General features: G+C 34.0%; 1 long non-coding RNA gene across 2 annotated transcripts; it reads left to right on the top strand.

The window, feature by feature from the left end:
* Positions 1–2,017: 2,017 nt before the first annotated feature.
* On the top strand, positions 2,018–4,042 carry LOC139779904 (uncharacterized). Of its 2 annotated transcripts, XR_011720049.1 has the most exons (4): positions 2,018–2,412; positions 2,501–2,592; positions 2,708–2,804; positions 3,731–4,042. It is a non-coding gene; the product is annotated as an uncharacterized lncRNA (long non-coding RNA). The 2 variants fall into 2 exon arrangements; XR_011720048.1 differs by lacking the exon at positions 3,731–4,042 and having other exon boundaries at positions 2,019–2,412; positions 2,708–2,878.
* Positions 4,043–5,218: the final 1,176 nt, after the last annotated feature.

The raw sequence follows: 5,218 nt of genomic DNA on the forward strand, positions 1-5,218 counted from the left end.
GAAATTGAACAAGAAGTAATAAATGGTTATTATTGCACTTGTCAATCTGGTGCAAGAACATTAGGTACATGCGCCCATGTGGCTAGCATTTTGTGGTACCTTGGATATGCGCGTTATCAGAGGGGTGTAAAATATCCAGATAGAAGTTTATTAAATGCAACTACAGATGCAGCGAATAGAGGAAATCAAGAAAATATTGATGGAGTGGAGATTGTAATAGAAGAAGAAAGGTAGATTGGAAGCGTGCTTACATGAAACACGTACGCAAGAATACACACGCATACACATGCGCGCACGCGCGCGCGCGCGCACACACACACACACACACACACACACACACACACACACACGTATATGTGAATATGTGTGTGTGTGTGTGTGTGTGTGTGTGTGGAGAGAGATATATACTTGGTTCATGAAAAAGCATGTGGTCATAGGTTTCCACTTTAAACGTCTCTGGACAGAAAAGTACTGAATTTAGAGAGTCGTGCCCATTGAGTTTTTTGTTCAGGACGTCGAGGACAACAACATACTTAAATTTCAGCCAATTTCACCGGGGGACAGATTTCCATGTAGTCTGTGCGGGGTCCTTTACACACACTGTCACACACATACCTATACATACGCATACGGACAACACACACTTACGCTAAAAAAAAATTTTTTAAATTAAAAAAAAATCATAAAAATTAAAAATTAAAAAAAATTATAAATCTAAAAATAAAAAAACATTTCAAAAACAAAAAAATAAACATAAATCTAAAATCGGCCCTTTTTAAGGCTAAATGATGTGCAAAGACTGATCGAGCAACCTCCACGTGGTGCATATTGGGTAATGCTAATGCCGACAGCAAAATATAACCTTTGTTACGTTTTTAAGGGTTAAGAGTTTAAGGTTTAAAGGTTTAGGGTATAAAGGTTGAGGTTTTAAGAGTTTAGGCATTTCGACGTTAAGTGTCTCCAATTTTGCAGGGGACTTGATGGATTCTTGTGAGGTTAGATCGCATTATTTTGCATTTGTAGCAGTGACACATTATAGTGGATGATTCCTCGAGTATTTAAAAAAAAATTAATTAAAATCGATGAAGATTTGAATTGTCAGCAGATTTTTGTCCAAAAAGAGGCACTTTCTGCCCACTGTGCGACGCGTCAAAGGGGCCTTACTTCCCTGGCGAAAATAAGAAGCTTTATAAAGCGTTGACAGTTTTTTGAGAGTTTATACGCTTTCAAACTTTATAAGAACGCTTACACAACGCTGTTGGGTTTTGAACGCTTCCAGAACGCTTATAAAACGCTGTATATAACGTTTCATGAAAGTTCTGGAATGCTGAGGCAACGCTTTTCAGAGAACGCTCAGTAAACGCTGAAACGCATTCGTGCAGAGAGTTTGCTGTCAGACTTTTCAAACGTTTAGCAAACGCTTTTCCCAACGCCGTAAGACAAGCGTTTTCACTTCGTTCAGCAAACGCTCTTCCGATGTGGCGAATTGTAGAGGCGCAGTGAACGTTTTGTAAGGCGTTAATGTAAACGGCTTGGAGACGCCCAAGAAACGCTTTTCCCGACTCCGTAACACAAGCGTTTTCCCTCCGTTCAGCAAACGTTCTTCTGACAATGCCGCTAGACGGCGCATCTTTCTCGCATTTAAAATACATCCAGCCGCATATATAAGCAGACCCCCTGCGAGGCGAAAAGCAGATTTTAACATTTAACGCTCTTTACTTTCTTCTAACGACAAGAGTAAACGCCCGTTAAACGCTCAATAGAGGCTGCACGCAGTTTCCAATGATGAAAACAAACGCTTTCGACTTATTAAACGCTTAACAGAGGATCTCTAAATGTTTTAAAGAACTCTCAGCAAACGTCATACGTCATGTAAAGGCTGTGCAAACCATAGACATATTATATCTAGACCGAGCGTTAAGGAGTGGGGGTATAGGCGACGTAGAAAGAGAGACACTCTGTTGTGTGGCTGTTCGTTTTCTCTCGTTTCGCGCATGCGTACGTAAAATAAGTGTGATGGGAGGGAGGCATTAAGAAAGAGGAGCGAGGTGGAACGAGAAACTAAAACTTGGAACGTGAAACGGCTAGAAGTTGCTGTAGGACCACAGAGTAAATACGTTTTTTACATATAAAAAGATAATGCTTTTTACGGCGAGTTTGTTTATCGGTATTTATTCAAGTTTATAAAAGGACGCCAATAAAATAAAGTAGTGAAATAAAGTGCTGGGGAACGTGAAAACTCTCTTTCTCTATGGTATATAGATGGTGACTATATATATCAAACGTTAATAAATACTATAAACAGATGACGTAAAAAGCAATATCTGTTTATACGTAAAAAGCATATTACTCTGTGGTTCTGCAGCTACGGCATAAAGTAAATACCATCGATATTAGGAACAAACACAAGTTGTATGTATTGGTTATTATATATATATGAGCTATTATAATCTTAAAATCGCTACTATTTTAAGTGATAATTATTTTTAATATTTTATAGCAAAAGTTAGTGTGGCTAAAATTGCCAAAAATTATGAAGTGCTACATATGTTACAAAGAATGGAATCCTTCGTTTCCATGGCAATTTCACAGGTAATGTATAATAAATCTGAGTATGGTTAGATTTTATTACATATATATTTATTTATTATATATAAATATTCTTCAGCTTCAAATCAAAATAATGTAAAGTATTATATGTTTATAGTTTTTCAAAAGATATGCAGAAAGGCGGAGGAACCTCATTCAGGGAATTGCGATGTATAAAATAAAGTCTAATTGAATAGCAAATAAATATAAATAAGGTATAATTATAAATAAATATATAAAATAATTAAGGTATAATTGAATACAAAATAAAATGACAGATGTATTGGAACTGTTGCTTAGTGTTTATTAGGATATATACTTATCGTTTACATATAAAATGTTATAGTATTAATGTGTTACATTAACATAAAATGAATATTAACAATTAATGTTATAGAAACATATAACATTAAATGTTGTAGTATTAAAAATGTGTAGTAGTTTTGTTTATATATTTTTAAAATACCAGAGAAAACTTTAACCATATGTATCTTATTCAGTATTATAATTCGAATTCTATTGATTTTGAAAAAGTGTTAATTTATTGTTTTTCATTCTTATTCTTCGGATGGAATTTGTAAGCGTTGTACTTTCATGTTTAAGACGCGCGTTGAAAAAAGTTTTCAAAATTAGTTTTATTATTTGACTTCGGTGATCAAACAATAGATACTGTTCATAAATATGTCTATCTGTATTAAATACATATGAAGGAAGTGAGCGGAAAGATTGACATATTAAAACATTTAATATATTTTTAGTTGTAAATAATTTGTCTTGATTACTTCTGAAAGTTTTTTCTGCGTTCTTACATATTATAATAACATCAGGTGATGCTACATACAAACCACCGCGATTTTTTCGCTGTAACAGTTTACCAGTATATGTGTTTGATTCTTTCTGTGCCTCGCTTGCAATGAGCAATTGTTTACAAAATAAACAATCAATTTTGTGTGTAATAGTTTTAGCAACAAATCCAGACATGTACGTAATAACTTCCTCAGCATATTCAGTTAAGAACCAATTATTGTTTTGATTAAAATAATCATGATCCATAAAAATAGCATTTGCAGCATCTTGCTCAGAATCATTATCTGCGTTTTGTTGTACACTATGTGCAGTTACTCTTGCTCGTTTCTTACAGATTCATTATTAGATACATTAAGTAGTACAGTGTCGTCTTGTGGAATGCAGTTTGCACTTAAAGGAACAGACACATTTGCTAAATGTAATACTTTTCTATAAGATGCTTTGAATTGTTTTGCACTCGGATTATTGTTCCAACCGTTCATTCTTCTAATCAAAGAAAAGAAAGTTTCAATGTGGTCTTGGGATAATTTGTATGTTAACAAAAACTCTATTGTATTTTCATTAAATAGCTGTTCTGCTAAAGCAATACTATTTTGTAAATCAATAACAAACCCAATAAAGCCTGTTTTTCGTACACTTTGAAGTACAGGAACGTCTTTAATTTTTAAAGATTTAATATATAAAACAAATCTCTCAATGTTATCTTTTAAAATACGTATTTTATTTTTCGTTATTGCTCGTTTGGTTTCTGTTTTATTATTTAAATTTTTAGAATTTAATATGTCAAATACGTCGTTAAATGTCTTGCAAAATGTCGCGGTTGCTGAAGCTCCGGCAAAATGAGGTAATTTTAAGTCATATTCTCCAAACCCAAGTGCAGCAGTTACCGAATTACTGAAAACTTGTGCTGCTAAATGTACTTTCATTTTTTCGTTGTAAAAGTATACATGTCTACTTCTAACTTTAGTCGCAAGGTGTAATTTTTCCGCGTCTTGTAACGAAACTAATTGCCGTATAAATTTCCAACTAATTATATGATTTTCGTTATCACTTAAGTCTTCCTTACCAAGTGCATTTCTAACAAGTTTTATCATGTGACACGCGTCATAAAAAATATATATACGTTTAGACTCATCAGCGGGATGGACAAAATATGGTACAATCTGTTCAATTTCAGTTTGTTTCAAACGTGCGCCCAATTCTTCACACATAGATATATTGGAAGATACTCCATCAAACGTAATACTGACAATATCTAGATCGTTTTCATGAAGTGCACATAAAATAGTCTGTAATAACTTTGCTTTTTCACGGCCATTTAATTTATCAGTGAAGTAATATGCAATTGGAAGTTTAAAATTCTGGTTTATTGCAACTAACATAAAGACAAAAACTTCACTAGCAAGCGGCACTTTATCTTTAGCAACGGCACCGATGTCAACAAAACCATGTGATTTTTGTCCATCCCAATCAACACTTTTTCTAATACTCATTTCATCGAAAGTTAAATTGAACACTATTTTCTTATTTTTTTTCGCGAGCATTTCGAACTACATTGCGTACGGTTTTTAATGCTTGGTCAGATATACCGGAGTCGCTACTAATATTTCGCATCCATGTTCGAATAGTAGTTGGATGTGGAAGAAATTTTAAAAACGTTGTTCTTAGGAATGAGTATGCCGCAGGGGAGTGAAAATGGAGCGTACAAGCAAAACATCTCAAAGCGTGTGGAAAAACTTTTGGCTTTCGCTCATTTAAAAGTCTTATTAGTAATTTTTCTACAGGACCAGGCACTACATCCTATAAAACATTACGATATTAT

Source organism: Temnothorax nylanderi, unplaced genomic scaffold (assembly GCF_030848795.1).
Source record: "Temnothorax nylanderi isolate EJ_2023f unplaced genomic scaffold, tnyl_v1.0 TNYL_tig0249_pilon, whole genome shotgun sequence".
Taxonomy (NCBI): domain Eukaryota; kingdom Metazoa; phylum Arthropoda; class Insecta; order Hymenoptera; family Formicidae; genus Temnothorax; species Temnothorax nylanderi.